Source organism: Leptodactylus fuscus, chromosome 1 (genome assembly GCF_031893055.1).
Source record: "Leptodactylus fuscus isolate aLepFus1 chromosome 1, aLepFus1.hap2, whole genome shotgun sequence".
Lineage (NCBI taxonomy): Eukaryota > Metazoa > Chordata > Amphibia > Anura > Leptodactylidae > Leptodactylus > Leptodactylus fuscus.
This window is the reverse complement of record NC_134265.1, coordinates 165,826,103-165,847,362: the sequence shown is the minus strand read 5'-3', so window position 1 is coordinate 165,847,362 and position 21,260 is coordinate 165,826,103. Positions and strand designations below refer to the sequence as shown.

Genomic DNA, 21,260 nt, shown 5'->3' with positions numbered 1-21,260 from the left:
GGACAGTTTACGGTTAAATGATGCTCTTTCCCTTTTCAGTTTATGGCCCCAACAGTGCTCACTGTAGCCTTCAGCAGTTTAGAAATTTTTCTGTAACCAATGCCATCAGTATGTTTTGCAACAATATGGTTGCAAAGCTCTTGAGACGGCTCACTTGTTTTACCCATCATGAGATGTTTCTTGTGTGGCACCTTAGCAGTGAGACACCATTTTAAAGGCCATCAGTTGAACCAGATGATATTATTTTTTCACTGCCAGGATTGCTTTGTAACTACTGGTAGATAGCTGGTGTCATGGCTTTCCATGGCTTTTTACACCTCTCTTTCTTCATGTGTTCAATAGCGTTTTCCTGTGTCATTTCTCATTATTATACATAATTACACTTAATTTAGGGACATCTATAGTTTGATTTCTTTTACTGTGTGGATTGTTACCAAAATCTGGTCAGCATTTCATGTCAATAGCATCTTTAGAAATATATTTATTTAGAAAATTGGTGATGTGTTTAATACTTATTTCACTCACTGTATGTGTTTGTGTATAAATAATACTGTGGGGAAGTTAGCTCGGTAGAAACAGTGGTGCGGACCCAAACAGTCAAGACAGGGACACAAACTATGCAGCAAACTGGTTTATTTACAAAAAAACAGGAACATAAATAAACCTTGACTTCAGGCAAAAAATAAGCAAAACCGAATACAGCCTTAACATCAGGCAAAAACAAAATAAATACCTACTCATCTGAGCCACTAGATAAACAGAACTGCTAACCTAACTATACGTGTAGCTTACTACAAGAAATACAAATAAAACAGGCGCAATATTGTCTCACCGGACTCAGGGTTACAGGACAGAACCATACACCTCCTTCACCTCATGGAACTTCTATGAACTGCAGGCTCTACAGTATTTTATGTGTCAGTAATGAGCCCAGGATCTATACTGGGACTGAGGCCTACTTCAGATCCACTGTGGACCACACATATGTCAGAAACTTGTGGCTGATATATCTGGACTCCAGCACTCTACCTGTTACCTCCTCACTATATATATATATATATATATATATATATATATATATATATATATATATATATATATATATATATATATATATATATATAATGGGGAATCGCTCAGGTAGATGCTTGTAGCAGTGCAGATAACAGGGACACAGAGTTCAAGCTTTATTCACATGTAGCGCATACACTGCTTTTGCAAAGCCAAAACAGATTGTTCCATTTTGCTACTAAAAAATTTAATTATACAATTTTAAGAAAGAAATTAAGAAATAGACAGTATGATAAACTGGATGTTAATATTTCAATATTTCAATAAGATTTGATGAAATTAGTCTGTGTTTGGAAACAAGACTGTGATCATGCTGTTTGTTAATCAAACAAAGTAACGAAATAGGTGAAGAGAGGAATAATCAAAAAGCACATTAAACAGTAAAATGTCTGAAATATCTCTGTAATAACATAAATACAAGCATGCAATACTACACTTTACATATTAGGAGAACAAGTCACCAATAGCTGAATACTGTTACATTATATACTAGATTCTAATTCATTTTCTTCTATTAAGCCAATTTTTACAATTTATTTTGGTCAATGACCAAAACACATACATTTTAATGAATTGCTAGAAAAGGTATCATTTTTCTTGGTTATATTTCCATAAGTGTTATATAACATAAGTGTTGCTCACACTTAGAAATATACTGTATGACTAATAATCTCATTGCTGTGAATATCACTACATGGAAAGTGCAATAAAGTAATTAGCCTTAACGTGATGTCATGCAATAGCAAGAATTGCCTGATAAGGTGAGTGCTGGTGCAGCCATGCAGTGACCCAAATTCATTTCTAAGTCAGGACTGATCATGAACTGAGAATTAAAGGGGCTCTATCATTGATGGAACATGATTTGAGCTAGTGATATGCCTGAATAGCCTTTAAAAAGGCTATTCAGATGCTGCTACTCATTTTTCTAAAGACGCCCTACCAGGGCAACACAGTGGCTCAGTGGTTAGCAGTCCTGGGTTCATATCCCACCAGGAACAGCATCTGCAAGGAGCTTGTATGTTCTCCCCCCGTTTGCGTGGATTTCCTCCCATATTCCAAAGACATACTGGTAGGGAAAAATGTAAATTGTGAGCCCTATATGGGGCCCACAATCTATGTTAACCCCCCCCCCCCCCCCGGTTTTTATTACATATTGGTAAAACTGATATTTAAATGAACCTGTCTGTGCACCCTAGGTGTTCTCCCAAGCCACTGTGCACCCCCCTGTGTTATATTTTGATAACGCTCCCTCTTTTGCTTGTGTTTCAAGAAGTCCTCCTCCACCGTCCATGTAACCTCCTCCATCATCTCTAATCTCACTCCTGCGCATTGAAATCTCCGGCATGCGCAATAACGCTCCCTTCTGAGCGCTTCTGCACATGCCCGAATGCCATTATTTTCGTTTTTGTTTTTTTTTTATGTAGATTGTGAGCACCATATAGGGATCACAATGTTTTTTTTTTGTTTTTTTTTCCTATCGGTATGTTTTTGTAGAATGGGAAGAAATCCACACAAACACAGGGAAAACATACAAACTCCTTGCAGATGTTGTTCCTGGCGGGATTGCCATTATTTTCTTGTGCGCTTTCTTCCATCGTCCACAAGAAAATGGTGCTTGGGCATGCGCAGTAGCGCTCAGAAGGGAGCGTTACTGCGCATGCCAGAGAATTCAAGCGCAGAAGCGAGATTACAGACGATGGAGGAGCTTACACGGATGGATGAGGAGTACTTCTTGAAACATAAGCAAAAGATGGGGCATTCTCAAAATATGATGCAGGGGGGTGCACGGTGTCTTGGGAGAACGCCCAGAGTGCATGGAGAGGCTCATTTACACATAATTTTGCCAATATCCAATATGTAATAAAAACGGGGGGAGGAGGGTCTTTTCAAAACGAGTAGCAGCACCTGAATAGCCTTTCAGGCATATCACTAGCTCAAATCACATTTCATCGATGATAGAGCCCCTTTAACCAACAGATATGAGGAGACATAGAGAGAAGGATGACAGAGAGAATGCTGTAAAAACAATTTCAGGAGCTAAATTATTAAACAATCAATGAAAGCAGTTTATGGCATGATGTTACTGACAGCTCACTGTACAACAGATGTTGTGGATCCCCACCCAAGTAATGGATAAAAGAATTATGTAAAAGACTGTATGGTGTTTTTTGTGGTTAGCTGGTAGAAAATATAACATATAACAACACTATGTCTGACTATATTATCAATGGAAGGGCAAACATTTCTATTGAGTTTTATAACTTAGAATTCTTATACTTATATAGTGAAATAACCGAGTTTTTTGATTATTCTTTTAAAGTTCTGACAATTATGGAAACTAAGGCCCGACGTAGGAAAATAGTGCTGTGGAAAAACAATGCAGCAAAAACACATTGAGGTTCTTCCTACAGCGCTTTTGGTAATGGTTTTGGAAATCGCAGCATTTCCCATATACTGCTATGTGTGGATGGGCTTGTGTGTTAGAGCATGGAGGAGGAGTTAGCAGCAGCAGCCTGTGCTGTATATACAAAAGACAGTGCATGAAGAGACTTCCGGGGTGCATTGAGAAGCTCATTAGCATATGAATAAAAACGGACTTATTCAAACACTGCTGAGGCAATTTACATACAAAATGTAGGTGTGGAATAGCCTTTCTAAAGGCTATGCAAGGAAGTGATTAGTTAAAAATGACTTTTTCCAATGATAGAACCCCTTTAATGCAATTGAGAATGGTGATTTCTAGTGGTAATTATTAGAGATGAGCGAGTAGTACTCGATCGAGTAGGTATTCGATCAAATACTACGGTATTCGAAATACTCATACTCGATCGAGTACCACTCGCTGTTCGAATGTAAAAGTTCGATGCAGAACCAGCATTGATTGGCCGAATGCTATACAGTCAGCCAATTAACCCTGGTTCTTCTCCTACCTTTAGAAGTTTTCTCCGTGCAGCTTCCCCGCGGCGTCTTCCGGCTCTGAATTCACTCTGCCAGGCATCGGGCCTGAGCAGAGCCGACAGCGCATGTCCGCTTGTAGTGTGGGCATGCGCAGTCGGCTCTGCCCAGGCCTGATGCCTGACAGAGTGAATGAAGAGCTGGAAGACGCCGCGGGGATGCTGCACGGAGAAGACTTCTCGGAGGATCCAGCCCGACCCTCACTCATGGACTTGGTAAGTATAATTGATCGAACGTTGCCTACCCCTGAAACGACCATTTTCCCCCCATAGACTATAATAGGGTTCGATATTCGATTCGAGTAGTCGAATATTGAGGGGCTACTCGAAACGAATATCGAACCTCAAACATTTTACTGTTCGCTAGAGATGAGCGAACAGTGTTCTATCGAACACATGTTCGATCGGATATCAGGGTGTTCGCCATGTTCGAATCGAATCGAACACCGCGTGGTAAAGTGCGCCAAAATTCGATTCCCCTCCCACCTTCCCTGGCGCCTTTTTTGCACCAATAACAGCGCAGGGGAGGTGGGACAGGAACTACGACACTGGGGGCATTGAAAAAAATTGGAAAAAGTCATTGGCTGCCGAAATCAGGTGACCTCCATTTTAGACGAATAGTGGATTTCAAATCCGGGTCATATGAGAATGTGAACTTTGTGACTATGAGACAGGGATAGCTGTACAGGCAGGGATAGCTAGGGATAACCTTTATTTAGGGGGGAATGTTATTAAAAATAACTTTTTGGGGCTCTATCGGGTGTGTAATTGTGATTTTTGTGAGATAAACTTTTTCCCATAGGGATGCATTGGCCAGCGCTGATTGGCCGAATTCCGTACTCTGGCCAATCAGTGCTGGCCAATGCATTCTATTAGCTTGATGAAGCAGAGTGTGCACAAGGGTTCAAGCGCACCCTCGGCTCTGATGTAGCAGAGCTGAGGCTGCACAAGGGTTCAAGCGCACCCTCGGCTCTGATGTAGGAGAGCCGAGGGTGCACTTGAACCCTTGTGCACCCTCTATTAGTACGGAATTCGGCCAATCAGCGCTGGCTCTGCTGGAGGAGGCGGAGTCTAAGATCGCTCCACACCAGTCTCCATTCAGGTCCGACCTTAGACTCCGCCTCCTCCAGCAGAGCCAGCGCTGATTGGCCGAATTCCGTACTCTGGCCAATCAGCACTGGCTAATGCATTGTATTGGCGTGATGAAGCAGTGCTGAATGTGTGTGCTTAACACACACATTCAGCTCTACTTCATCGGGCTAATAGAATGCATTGGCCAATCAGCGCTGGCCAATGCATTCTATTAGCGTGAACTGAGTTTGCACAGGGGTTGTAGTGCACCCTCGGCTCTGCTACATCAGATTGCTACATCTGATGTAGCAGTGCCGAGTGTGCATCAGATGTGTAGTTGAGCAAAACTGACTCAGCACTGCTAAGTCTCTGCATTCGCATAGGAATGCATTGGCCAGCCTTCGGCCAATCAGCGCTGGCTCTGCCGGAGGAGGCGGAGTCTAAGGTCGGACCTGAATGGAGACTGGTGTGGAGCGATCTTAGACTCCGCCTCCTCCAGCAGAGCCAGCGCTGATTGGTCGAGTTCCGTACTCTGGCCAATCAGCACTGGCCAATGCATTTCTATGGGGAAAAGTTAGCTTGCGAAAATCGCAAACTGACAGGGATTTCCATGAAATAAAGTGACTTTTATGCCCCCAGACATGCTTCCCCTGCTGTCCCAGTGTCATTCCAGGGTGTTGGTATCATTTCCTGGGGTGTCATAGTGGACTTGGTGACCCTCCAGACACGAATTTGGGTTTCCCCCTTAACGAGTTTATGTTCCCCATAGACTATAATGGGGTTCGAAACCCATTCGAACACTCGAACAGTGAGCGGCTGTTCGAATCGAATTTCTCTACTGTTCGCTCATCTCTAGTAATTATCATAGAACAGAAGTATAGTCCGCCCTAGAGGATACCGTTAAGAACCATCACATATTGGAATTACTGTACTTCTAATTGGAGCCATGCTTTAAAGCAAGTATATACTGTATATTGGTTTTATTCTTTTATTGTATTATAAAATAACTTATAACCAATAACTATTGAATCTTGAAGGGACTCTTTCTTGTCCCTGCTCACCACATTACCTGTGTGCTCTGTCTGTCCCACAACTAAGGAGTTATGTCAGTGGTTATATATTGACAACTTCATTTTTCATTTGCTCCTGCCAATCAATTACACTGGACTGCAAGTAGTTGTTACATCAGTCTTGTGTCCTCATTCAACCCATGCTACTACATTTCATTAACATTCTAATACAGGTTTGTGGCAGTATAAACAGGAGAGTGGTTATTTTAATTTATCCAGATAATTATCCCCTGGACAAAATGAGTATCTTACTAACTAAAAAGCATTTAGATATTTTTCTAATGACATATTTTTAATTTATTTATGGTGTTTCATGTCCTGAAGAACCCATTAAATCAGGTATTGCAACAATCTAGATTATACATATTTAGCATAACAGTTAATTAATTTTTTTCTTTTTTTTTTTTTAAACTTAAAGTGTAACTCCTTTCATATTTATTTATTGCTATTGTATCCGGGGTTGTTTTGTGAACATTTTTGAAATACACTTAATTTACTTAGCTAACTTTCCTTTAATAGAAAACAGGCTCTAAAATTCTTTTGAAATGTATGTTACTCTGGTTTTAACCCCTTCCCGCCGTGGGCATTTTTCAATTTTCGTATTCCGTTTTTGACTCCCCCCTCCATCCAAAGCCCATAACTTTTTTTTTATTTTTCTGCTCTCCGAGCCATATGAAGTCTTAATTTTTTGTGAGACAAATTATTCTTTCATGATAGTATAGGGTATAAAAAAATATTTTTATAGATTTGTAGACTGGGCATTTTCAGACACAGAGAAACCTAATGTGTATGTGTTTCACAATATTTAACTACTTTTATATGTGTTCTAGGGAAAGGGGGGTGATTTCAAATTGTAATACTTTTTTTTTAGATTGTTTTTTTTTACTTTTTTTTATTTATTAATTTATTTTTTGCATTTATTAGACCCCCTAAGGATCTTGAACCCCAGGGGGTCTAATCACTAATGCAATGCATTACAAAAATGTGGCATTTCTATTGCAGTAGAGTAGCCTCATTCTGGAGAGCCTTCACAGGAAATGGGACACTGGCCCTGGAGCTTGCTCTGGATGCCTGCGATAAAGGAGAAAATGGCGCCGCCCAGGTTTCATCAGTATAATGGCACCTTGGTCAGCTTTGACCGAGGTGCCAGAGGGGTTAACGCCTGCGATTGGTTTGGGCATCGACTGCGGGCATTAGCACATGGTGTTTGCTGTATAAAACAGCAGACACTGGGCAGCTATGGTGGCCACCGGCTCCTGAGCAGCCGCCATTAGAGATGAGCGAACAGTGTTCTATCGAACACATGTTTGATCGGATATCAGGCTGTTCAATGTGTTCGATTCGAATCGAACATCACGTGGCAAACTCCAAAAAAATTTGATTCCCCTCCCACCTTCCCTGGCGCTTTTTTTGCACCAATAACAGCGCAGGGGAGGTGGGACAGGAACTACGACACCGGAGGCATCGAAAAAAATCGGAAAAAGTCATTGGCTGCCGAAATCAGGTGACCTCCATTTTAGACGAATAGTGGATTTCAAATCCGGGTCATATGAGAATGTGAACTTTGTGACTAAGAGACAGGGATAGCTGTACAGGCAGGGATAGCTAGGGATAACCTTTATTTAGGTAGGAATGTTATTAAAAATAACTTTTTGGGGCTCTATCAGGTGTGTAATTGTGATTTTTGTGACATAAACTTTTTCCAATAGGAATGCATTGGCCAGCGCTGATTGGCCAGAGTACGGAACTCGACCAATCAGCGCTGGCTCTGCTGGAGGAGGCGGAGTCTAAGATCGCTCCACACCAGTCTCCATTCAGGTCCGACCTTAGACTCCGCCTCCTCCGGCAGAGCCAGCGCTGATTGGCCGAAGGCTGGCCAATGCATTCCTATTGGTAGCAGTGCTGAGCCAGTTCTGCTCAACTACACCGTGTGCCGGTCAGCCCATCTGATATAGCAGAGCCGAGTGTGCACACTCGGCTCTGCTACATCAGATGTAGCAGAGCCGAGTGTGCAGGTCAGCCCATCTGATATAGCAGAGCCGAGTGTGCACACTCGGCTCTCCTACATCAGATGTAGCAGAGACGAGTGTGCACACTCGGCTCTGCTACATCTGATATAGCAGAGCCGAGTGTGCACACTCGGCTCTGCTACATCTGATGTGCCGGTCAGCCCATCTGATATAGCAGAGCCGAGTGTGGATATAGGAATCCATATGAATGCATTGGCCAGCGCTGATTGGCCAGAGTACGGAATTCGACCAATCAGCGCTGGCTCTGCTGGAGGAGGCGGAGTCTAAGATCGCTCCACACCAGTCTCCATTCAGGTCCGACCTTAGACTCCGCCTCCTCCGGCAGAGCCAGCGCTGATTGGCCAAAGGCTGGCCAATGCATTCCTATTGGTAGCAGTGCTGAGCCAGTTCTGCTCAACTACACCATGTGCCGGTCAGCCCATCTGATATAGATGTAGCAGAGCCGAGTGTGCCGGTCAGCCCATCTACATCAGATGTAGCAGAGCCGAGTGTGGATATAGGAATCCATAGGAATGCATTGGCCAGCACTGATTGCCAGAGTACGGAATTCGACCAATAAGCGCTGGCTCTGCTGGAGGAGGCGGAGTCTAAGATCACTCCACACCAGTCTCCATTCAGGTCCGACCTTAGACTCCGCCTCCTCCGGCAGAGCCAGCGCTGATTGGCCGAAGGCTGGCCAATGCATTCCTACATCTGATGCCGGTCAGCCCATCTGATTGGTCAGATGGGCTGACGGGCACATCAGATGTAGCAGAGCCGAGTGTGCACACTCAGCTCTGCTATATCAGATGGGCTGACCGGCACACTCGGCTCTGCTACATCTGATGTAGCAGAGCCGAGTGTGCACACTCGGCTCTGCTATATCAGATGGGCTGACCGGCACACTCGGCTCTGCTACATCTGATGTAGCAGAGCCGAGTGTGCACACTCGGCTCTGCTATATCAGATGGGCTGACCGGCATCAGATGTAGGAATGCATTGGCCAGCCTTCGGCCAATCAGCGCTGGCTCTGCCGGAGGAGGCGGAGTCTAAGGTCAGACCTGAATGGAGACTGGTGTGGAGCGATCTTAGACTCCGCCTCCTTCAGCAGAGCCAGCGCTGATTGGTCAAATTCCGTACTCTGGCCAATCAGCGCTGTCCAATGCATTCCTATAGGAAAAAGTTAGCTTGCGAAAATCTCAAGCTGACAGGGATTTCCATGAAATAAAGTGACTTTTATGCCCCCAGACATGCTTCCCCTGCTGTCCCAGTGTCATTCCAGGGTGTTGGTATCATTTCCTGGGGTGTCATAGTGGACTTGGTGACCCTCCAGACACGGATTTGGGTTTCCCCCTTAACGAGTATATGTTCCCCATAGACTATAATGGGGTTCGAAACCCGTTCGAACACTCGAACAGTGAGCGGCTGTTCGAATCGAATTTCGAACCTCGAACATTTTAGTGTTCGCTCATCTCTAGCCGCCATAGTTAAACTCCCGGCATCTAACCACTGAGCCACCATGTTGCCCCTTATAATTAATGCAAATTTTTAAGAGGATTTTGCAGCAGGTAATTTTGTTTTTAAATAAATGTGATAATGGATTAAAAAAATAAAAGAAGCTCATTTCACCAATGTGCCACTTTTGTTCCTATACTGCAGTGTGTTAGGATTCCGATACAATAACAAGGCAAGTAATGCACAAGTCTTCAGGAGAGCAGCAGCAGAAATGGGCTGACAACTGCAAGCAGTAAAAAATGCTACTTAAAGAGAATATACCTCTGCGAACCAAAACTGGCCCGAGACTCTTTCACCAGAGCTCCTCGCAAGAAGACTGGAATTGTCACCAAAACAGATAAGTGTACTTCAAATAAATGCACCGTAGCATAAGCCAAATACCAAAATCACACACTTATTCACAGGAGCAAAGATCAAAGAATGGTCATCAATCATGGATCAGCAGCTGAAGAGGGCAACGAGAAACCAAATCATGAGACGAAGACGGCCCTGGACTACAAAACCAACAGTATCCAATCAGGAACACCAGAACAAATCACAAGACAGAGAGGAATCAAGGAACACAGCCAGAGGGTCAGTATAGGTGTAATCACAGCAAAGTCAGCAAACTAACTGGGGTACAAAGAAATTTACCAGCAATCCTAGTTCAGAAGGGAGTGGTTTATAAAGGCCTGCTCAGGCACTGATTGAATAAGACCTGAAAGTCTAGGACAGGAAGCTTCCCTATATTGTCATGGCAACCTTAAAGAAGCAACAACGGATAGGAAGTACTACTCAGCCAATCAATTGCTAGAGTACTAACCCAACCGGGGACTTTTTGTTAAAAAAAAAAAAAAAAAAAAAAAAGAAAGAAAGAAAGAAACAGCCACTGTAAAATAATATGCCATCAAAATAAGGCCTAAGGAGTACAAGGTTTTCACAAAGAAAAATGGTATCTTACTTACTTCTGTGGGAGCTAACTAAAACCTAGTATTAGAACATATTTTGGTTATGCCCTTATACATAGTAATGCCCTTATAAATAATTTTAGATTTTACTTTCTTCAGAATTAATGATTTAGATTTTTTTCTGAAAATTAATGAATGCAATGACAAAGCATCTCTCATGCATAATGCTTTTATTACTATTTTATGTCTTTGCATGCTCGCAAACAATGTTCCCGTTAACAATGCTACTTTACAAGCCTAAGTACATTCACAATGATATAGTAAATAATAAATGGGCTATCATCAGTCCTTTCAGTTATAACTCTCTAGTCATAACTATCATAAATATCATCATCTGATACAATTATAAATTAGATTCTACCACTGACTAATTTGCATTTTGATTACAACAAATCAGGTTAAATTTGCATATTTGTATATTTTAATGATAAGATAAAATAGATGTTGCAGAAAAATTGTGGTAATAGTAAAAGGAAGTTAGACTAAGAAGAAATAGAGGCAATTACATTGAGCCCCTAACATTGAACTGCTTGTCGAGCCGGTGATGCCGTGCCATTACTGCCTGAAGCCAGATGTATTATATAGTCAGCAACCATATATAAGCATATAAGTCATATATACATATACATAAGATATATATATATATATATATATATATATATATATATATATATATATTTGTCATATATAAGATAACTCTAAGTCCAACAGATTAACTTCTTAGAGCCCCTGTAAATACTGATTGTAGCAGGTATGTGGTTAGAAGGGTAGTAGCTCTAACTGTTACCCCTCTATCCCTCCCTATGATTATAGAATGCCAAAGGGGTTGCCATAAAGGCTGTGAATACAACAATAACATATTGTCATGTATGAAAGGGCCTAATAGGCATCTGTTGAAAAGTGTAACATTCTACAATATAGATGTAAGATCACATATGGTACAATTGATCCAACTATTTGTTGGACTGGTTATTTTTAAGTGTAATAAGATTTTTACAATTACAGATAAAAAATTACAGTCTTCAAAGACGTCTCAGTTCCCTACAATAACACAATGGTGCCAACTAAAAATAAAATTGTCTCAGAAAGAAAACCCTCATTTGCTATGTCGGCAGAGAAATAAATAGCTTAAAATAGTCTATGTCCAAGCAAAAGGCTTTATGACTTCGGCATTCTATCCCAAAATTAGATCCTGGGGCACACGGAAGTTGAAGTAGCACAGTTTAGTAGTACTGCAAATTAGAAAATGTAGCCTTGGTTGTTTATCTACTGTTTATCTATTACTCCTCTTGCCAGGGTATGAGTGGTAATAGTTATGGTTGGCATAAAAATCATCTCCAAAGGAAATACTACTTTGCATCACACAACTCTCTATGTGAATGTCTATCAGACTCTGGACTTCTTTTTGTATCTAACTTATTTCCAGTGGTCCAACAACTAGTTCACTAATAATCAGATATGATCTGGATTTTTCAGATTTGACCCTTATTTCTTGTTCTCTGTATTATATTTCCCATCCAATGATGCCTAAGAATAGCATCGTGTGAGCTTATGGAGCTGGTACTATGAGACCCTTGCTCATTACCTTGTATTTAGTTTTAGCTAAGGGTAAAACCGTCATATAATCACCTGTATTGTAGGCTAAAGGGCACACTCTCACTCTTTGTAGATCAACCAGCCTTCTTTTATCAAACACAGTTCAGTAGTATAATAGTTACAGAACTATTACATAAATTGCACAAGTCACTGTATAAAATATAGCATAAAGGTTCGTCTAGTTGGTAAAACTGCAGCAACTATATGATAAGACATGACAAGATTAACTGGACATCAACAGTAATACAACCATCCGACAACCACTTTACTACTACACACTAAGCAATTACATACATACATATATATAATATATATGCTGCGACTGTTATTGTCCTGTGCTTGAGTTATAGAGGAGTCAAAGAGAATTAATAATACTGGGAAGTGTCATTGACAGCTGTCCATTAGTACTATCCATTAGTACTATCCCCTTCTAGCTCTTGTCTTACTCACAGTGTCTTACTCATAGAGGCAGAGCAAAACTGCGCTACTTGTTTGGTTTGGAAACAAGTGAAGAGGACAAAGTTCATTAGATTACAATATGGACAAAAGGATTAGGAGACGCCTCTTAATCATTGAATTCAGTCTTATTGCTTTTCTCAGAATTTGTATAAAACAGAATATATGCAGCTCTAACTACTGTGGAATGACCTGTGTATGTATTCAATAGATGTGTTGAACGAGCAAATGGGCTGCACAGAGAAACCCCCGGACTGTCTCACGGGGTGGACAATAATCAAAAAACAAAAAATTAACTTGTTAACTTAATTAAATTTAACTTTTCCTTCAAAAATTTAAAACCATAGTACAGACATGGATCCAGGCACGTACAAAAAACAGATAAGCTTACGCAATTCAGGCACAAGGATGGAGTTCCTTATTCAAGCTATGAATAAGGGACTCCATCCTTGTTCCCGAAATGCGTAAGCTTATTTGTTTTTTGTACGTGCCTGGATCCATGTCTGTACTATGGTTTTAAATTTTTGAAGGAAAAGTTAAATTTTATTCATAATTGGGCATGCTGGAGTAATGTTTTGTTTTTTGATTATTGCTTTTCCTTACTGATTTCTGGTTCTGTAATATGTTGGCACCATTGCAACAAGATAGTTTATGACATTTCTTTGTTCCAAGATATTACATAATCAAATATCAACTTGCCACAAAATAGCAAACTACATTAAGCTACAGAGAAAGGTTCATGACATGGTTTTCCATGGCCGAGTAAAATATTACAAGCTTTACATTAAGTACAGTGCCATGTGTCAGAGGGAGTGGTGGAAACCATACCACCACTCTACTCTGTTGCAGTGCAAATGTGTTTGGTTGAAGAAAGTATCAAGCTTCTCTATCTGGAACTCTGATGGACAAGTCTGGGATTGGAGAATGTCAGAAGTACACTACCTGCCTGACTGCATTCTGCCAAATGGATAGTTTGATGGAGAAGAGATAATGCTATGGCGTGGCTTATCAGAGTCTGGCCTACATCTCTTTGTCCCAGTGAAGAGAAATCCTAATACTTTATCATACCAAGACAATTTGAACAATTGCATACTTTAAATTTTGTGATAACAGTTTGGGGAATGCTTTTTTCAGTTCCAGCATGACAGTGCCTCAGTGTATAAAGAAAGGTCCATAAAGGTATGAGTGGGTGAGATTGGTGTGGAAGACCTTGAATAGCCCACACAAAGTCTTGACTCCATTGAACCTCAACTCCATCAAACACCTTTGGAATGAGCAATAGAGAAGATTGAGTGAGGTCCTCTAGTCCAACAGCAGTATCTGACTTCACTTCTGGAAACATGGGCAGAAATTTCCAAGACACACTGCAAAATCTTGAGGAATGCCTTCCTAGAAGAGTGGACATTGTTTTAGCTGTAAAAAAGGGACCAAAGGGTTGTCCAGTATCAGACAATTGAGATAAATGTTATTGTTCGTATAATGTAAAGTTATACAATTTTCTAATGTATTTTCTGTATCAATTATTTGTGGTTTTCTAGATCGCTGCTTGATTGTCAGTCTTTCTGCTTATTCCCAGTGAATAAAAATCAACTTATGGTCATGTGATATCCAGTCCATGGTCATGTGATGGACACACAGGTGCACAGCTCGCTACCAGGCAGATATCTGAGTACTGTGCAGTGACTATAACCAGCGGCACCTGTGTGTCCATCACATGACCATGGCCTGGATACCACATGACCATGGCCTGGATATCACATGACCATGGACAGATTTTTATCCACTATAAGTAAACAAAATGAACAATAGCAAGCAGAGAGCTAGAAAAACTGTGAGAAATTGATCCAAAAAGTATATTAGAAACATGAATAACTTTTAATTATACAAACAATAACATTTGTCTCACACTGTCTGGACAACCCCTTTAATGTCCAGATATGAAGCTCCTGGGAATCTAAACCAGCCCCCTCATCCCCACTATAATGCATCATTTATAATACTGGTTCCCTTATATTGAAAAGAGACACCTTATGGACCCCCAATGCTTCTGGGCCCTGGTAAGTTTACACTCTCTGCACCCCCTAAATTTACACCCCTGTTAATGTCTATGTATTTAGAATGGAATTTCATAAAGCTCCTGTAAGTGTAATGTCTACTATAGGTGTCCCACTACTTTTGTCCATATAGTTTATGCTTTCCTATACAGTAATAATAAGTATGTTGACATATACCAGCCTAGTGATTCCTTTCTTTTATGTCAGGTGCACTGGTTGGTGTTTGCACTGAAAACATGTAAAGAAAAAGAAAGCTCTGAACAGATCCTTAAAAATGGATTCATGTTATATCAAATAAGTCATACTATGAAAAAAATATATCGATAGATTGATATACAGATATGAAAACAATATCAATGATTTTTTTCTCACAGACATTAATTAGGGTATATTGAATATGTCAAAAATCTTTAATAAGTGTGGGTCTGGTAGCATTAAACAGAAGGTGACAATTGGTGTCAAGCATTGCTGTGGGGCTAGCAACTTCACCAATCACACATTCATGGCGTTTGAAATTCATATTCCAAGAAAAGTACATTCATATACCGTCTATAACTAAAATATCCAATCTAATAAAACAGGCAACATCAATTTGACTGTGTATTATTCAAACAACTAAGCCATCTGTTAGTTTACCGCTACATACACAAATGATGCTGGCAGTTGTTTTCCTTGTTAGATTTTATAAATTATGACTGTGAACAAAATAATAGGAGCAAATGAGTTTAAAGGGCACAATCTATATTAATATTTTCTACATTAGTATTGTCACTATGGCCACAAGTCATTGTTATGGGTCTTTTCAAGTGCTACACTTCTATAGAAGGAATATGTGTCTAAAGAAAGGGCAGGCCTTTGCAAGTACATGCAGTGAACACATAAAAATAGCACAGGGAGATCTCCAGCTCTACCTCAAAGGGTCCATTTATTTATGGTGGGTGTTTAAGCCTTTTTCTTTTGCTTAATATCAGAACATCCATGGCAATATATGGGCAAGACAATGTATTGACCTCAACACTGAATAGCAATAAAACATTCACTCTGTCTATTTGTTATAACAAATGTTCAGTTATTAATGTGGCAATTAATTGCATGTAACAAGTTTCCAACATTAAACCTTGAATATGTATGATGGTATTAATGCAGTATACAATTTGCTGACGGCTGATATGCTCACCCGAGAAGCGATTTATGGAAACCATTGACAATAGTATATACAGCAAATGCAGCCTAAAGAAACAATGCAATATACATATCAAACTATGACATGCTGTGTGGTACTAGGGTATAGGGGACACACATACACTATATATATATATATATATATATATATATATATATATATATATATATATATATATATATATATATATTGCATGGCCATAATATATAAAATAGAAAATTCTAAATATAAACCATGCATTAGAATCATGTAGCAATAATTGCTTCACGAATAATGTAATAAGACATGACATATTTAATAAAAAATAGAAATATTCTTGATTCCTAGATTTGAAAGCAACTGTACAAAATGCTATTAGAAATATAGTGAAATATCCTACCCTATGGCTGTGTGAAATGTAGCTTGTATATGGCTTTTCTGCTGTTACTATGTATCTGCTGACAGCTGAAGCCTCGGTGTAATGCAAATTTTATGCCAAGAATACTGTATAATGCACTTACATAATTAGCTAAATTAGACTAGCTGATCTACTGTAGTTACATACACTTGGTGAATCTGTCTCTTCCTATATGCATATAGCTACAATTATTGAACGCATCCCCTGTATATATTACACTCAAAATTTCTCTTCATGGGTATTAGTACTGTGAACAGAAACATTTAGAACATAGCGTCTATGCATCCTTACCAAGAAAACTGATCAATGTAAATAAAAAACATTCAAACCCTGTATCCTAATGTTACATACACAGTCTATGATGTAGCTATTGTTATTACTAGTAATGCATATATGGAGCAGCAAATGTAGAGAATATTAAGAATTACTGCTGCACAGATAGATGCTGGTTTAATTTTCTGTTCATTCAAAAGTTTTTCTCATTCTCCCCCAGCTGGTGAAACACGGAACTGCAACTCTTCAAAGCTAAACCAAAAAGCTAGAGAAATGTGCCTCATCTTCCCCAGAGACACTCCAGATGCTGAACAAGAGGATATGGAAATGGAGAACCTCCAGCAAAATATGAATAATAAATTAACTACCCACAATCTGATACACAAGTTGCACTATTGATTATTTCATTTATTTCAGCTATTATAACAATGCTGTTATTTTCTCAATCTTAATAAATATATTGCATATATCCTATACATTGAATATAAAGTTGTAGTGTCCAACAGAAAGTTAATGTCAAGGTGCGATATTACCAATAGTATTGATTAAGATTACCAAGAGGAGGGGAGGACAAACTCACCCTCTTACATTGGTGGTACCTTCACACATTGTAGAATATTAGGATTTATTTTTATTTAATCTGTAGTAACCTTCAAATAACATATGCCCTACTAAATATATAGCATGTAACTGAGCACTGTTCACATGTACATAAGGAACTGTAACTATACAAACCATACTAGAAAACACCTGAGCTCTGATCTCAGGCTTGTACCTGGTATATATAAGAATCCATATAACTACATAAGATATGGTTTGCTGCTAGGATTGCCAATCCTTTGATTTTAAACTATGACGTGCAGTGCAGTGATCCCTCCCAACCTTTGCTAGTATGGGGCTAAATGCTTCAGAAACATAAAGCGTTTGCTCACATTTTCCTCATGTGCAATATTTTATACTATATAGTAATATTGTTCAATAAAAGAAATACTTTATCAAAAGAATTACATATGTGCTCCTCAGCCTCATGGTTATGCATTACATGCAAAAAGCATGGAAAGGGAGAATGGAAGAAAATTTCCTGGACTGCAGTGCTGTCTATGGGTCATATACTAATATTTAAAGGCAGGCTGCAGTTATATATTGCCTTGCTGGGACACAGAGTATATAGGTACCTCTATACCACAGGTATATGCATTTCATTATGTGCATAGATGGCTACCTTTTACAACTAGGGGAAAAGTCATTATGTGATAGCTTTCCAGCCTACCTATACTAATGACAGAGACTAGAGACAGCAAGTATACATAATTCATTTTTGCCCATTGTATCCAACCTGTGTTTTTCATTTGCATGTGAACTAAGGAAGTAAAAAACACAATGACATGCCTGGAACTGAGTTGCAGGTGATAAGTGTTTTTAATATAGCCGAGAGATAGATTTCATAACACCATTTTTTTTAAAACAATGAACAACACCAATGCCCAGGGGAAGAACAGCAGACAGTCAGTGGCTGTCAAGACTATATTCTAAGTACCATGTGAAGCATTTATGCTACCAGTACGTTGAAATATACTGGGCAAATGCCAGCCTTTGATGATGTATGGCCAAATAATAGCACTCCATAATTACAATCTCTTGCTGTCAAGTCTGGAAAATGCATCTGTCAAAGACATCCATTAGTGCCTCAAAGCTACTTGCATATACAGTTACTATATCTTATACACTACAACCATATTATTACTATGCACAATATAGTAACGTATTATAAAAATGGGATCTGTTGCCTTTAAACTTGTACTAAGCTACACAATATCTCTTCTTTGTAGCCTTCCTTTATATCTCCCTTCCAGCAAAAGTCACCACAATTACATTACATTGTTATCCATTCATCTTCCTCCAACCTGAGCCCAGCAAACCTGTGACATTTCCCTGTTATCTAGGGTGTACATATGAGAGCGGGTGCTGCTTTTTTGCTTTGCAGGAGTATATTTAACAAGCAAAGTGACTGGAGACCTTTAAAACATACAGTCGATAAGACGTACAGGGGTTTCTACAACACATCCTTCTCTTATTTCTTATTATTGAGATCTTTACATTAAGCTTCATTTTAGCAGCTTTGCAAAACACTGAGTTCACACTATTTACCGTAAGCAGGGTAGAGGCAGACTTGTAAGCTTCTTCCATCTCATCCCTTTCTTCCAAGCATTGATCAAGCCTTAGTAATCTGATTTGATTCTGTGTTATGTATCACTGCCCTGCTATACAACCTCATTTCCCTAAATCGGTGCTTGCAATAGGGAATAAAAATGAGACAGACCAGGGATTGGTACCTACCTTATGCTTGTGACAATTATCCTGATGGGGTTGCCATAAGCTAAGTATTGGCCAAGCATGCACAAAGTCTGGAATGTGACATCCAACAAAACAGGTAGTAGCTGTTCCAATTGTGTCCCCAAGCACCCCTGCTAGTAGTAATCCATTTAGTGTCAAGGTGGAAAAGGCAGGTTATTCTCTCAACAATAACTGGTCACGTTTAGGTTTTATTCAAACTTGTTTTCTTCACACCATTTGTAATAATCCTTTACCAGAGACAGGGACCATACAAGGCATAAACTCCTTTACAATCACATCCAGCTGCTGGTTTTGTTAAAGGTTGGAGCCCACCTCCACCACAAAGCAGTGATCTCCAGGTGCCTAGAAGATGGCTTGAGACAAACTTGAGACAGAGGGCTAGGAGCACTCCACTTGACTCGTTAGCCTTCAAATACAAACTTTAAGAAAGAGTATCGTTCACGTATACAAGGGAGGATGTCAAGAAGAGAAAGATCCGCTCAGATGACAGGAGGAGGGTTAAAAAGACACTTAAAGAAATCCAGTGCACTGAGATCCACAGCTGATGTGTATCCTTCCGTCAGTCTCTCACTAGTATGCCTCTCACTAGTATGCTTGTGACCAGACAGTGTTAATCCATCCAGGCTACTTCTAGCTCGCAGGGAGCTGTCCGGCAGTCAGGTGCTGAAGCTGGAGCCGTCACACACTTCCATTCAACTCTAATAGAGCGCAGAACTGGAGGTAACATGCAAGCTGCAGCCTGCACTGAGTGAGACGCCACACCCCCATCACCTGACCTATATTGCAGCAGCAGCAGCTTCTTCTCAAGAGCATATTAACTCTTTACTAAGGCTCTCCTACTATTAGGAGCCATCAGCTCATCACACTGCTCAAAGCTGCTATTTCAGGCTCTAACAGGGTGACATGTACAGACCCCTATATAGCAAGGAAGGAAACTTTCCCGATACCATCATACATAGAACCATCTGCACAGGCAGATTTCTGCTACCTCCCATTAACCCAGATCTTTAGCACTTTAAGGATCTCATCACTTTGTTTCCTTATTTGCAGAAAAGCATGGTCCTGAATGTGATACATGAAGGCAGGGAAATAATGTAACTCTCTTCGTAAGGCAAGGTTGTGTGCAGGATGGAAGATCGATCTTATTTCCTTTGTAATGGGTTTCTTTCATGATGAAAGAGAGTGTAGCTGCCAGTCACAGAGCCACTGTGGTGCACAACTATGGGGAGAAGTGTCGCTGGCAGTGGGATCAGTGTGGATGACATCTATGGGGACCCTGTGATAGAAACTATTAAAAGGGTGATGTGGGGGACAGCTGGGGAGCTCTGTGGATAAAACCAGGTGTGAAACTATAGGTGGTACTATGACTGACACATATGGGGAGCATTTTGACAACTATGGGAGCGTGGTTTCTTAGAATTGTAGGAGGCAATGTGGCTGACAGATGTTTGTGGGATTTCTGAGTAACAGCTGTGACAACCATGGAATCACTGAAGTTGGGATGGCATGATGGCTGCCAGATGTGAGGCATAGGTGAACAATAGCTAGCATTGTGACTGGCAACAGTGGAGGGAATACTTTAACTTACAGAGTGGTTGTATTGAGATTGGGTCATCACTTATTAGTGTGCTATGGCTGACACTGAATAGTAAGAACATTGTGACCTCTATAGGAAGATACGGTACTTTAACTGAGAGAACATATAACAGCTAAAAGGTATGGAGCACAATGTTGCTGACACCTTTGTAACCATCAGTTTTCAATGCACTTTGGCTGACCGTTATATTCCACTGACTGTAAACCATAACATTAATGATTCTGATTACAATAAGATCACTGTGCATTTAATGGAGGAATTCATAATGACTTATACAGTTATGAAGGGATGTTTTGTCCAACAGTTTTGTGGACATGGTGGCCATCACATATGGGATTGTCTTGCTGAATTGTTTAACCACTATGGCTGATAACTAAATTACTAAGGCTAAAAGCTAAGATAAGGAAGCATTCTAACCATAACCATGAAGGAATAAAGTCTGATAACTATAGTGATACTGAGGATAATTCTTGATAAGGATTCAATGATTTATCATCATAGAGAGCCACAGTGATATTATTTGACAAAATGGTTGACATCTAGAAGGGTACAATGTCTAAAAAGTTCAGGGGCTATTGAGGTTTGGAGGATTTTTTTTTTCCATTTTACCAACTTATCCTCTATCTATGGGCATATGTTTCATATCAGTGGGGATCAAACTCCTGGGATCCATAACAATCATGACAACTGAGTGTTGTATTTCCAGTTCTGA

The 21,260-nt window shown here is 40.0% G+C and overlaps 1 protein-coding gene across 4 annotated transcripts in view; it reads right to left on the bottom strand.

The window, feature by feature from the left end:
- The window catches only part of LINGO2 (leucine rich repeat and Ig domain containing 2), a 1,202,771-nt gene extending 1,183,105 nt beyond the window's left edge, over positions 1–19,666 (bottom strand). For all 4 annotated transcript variants that reach the window (XM_075279372.1, XM_075279381.1, XM_075279389.1 and 1 more), the window contains exon 1: positions 18,934–19,666. The gene's annotated coding sequence lies outside the window, so the exon portion shown is untranslated. The remainder of the gene's footprint in view (positions 1–18,933) is intronic.
- Positions 19,667–21,260: the final 1,594 nt, after the last annotated feature.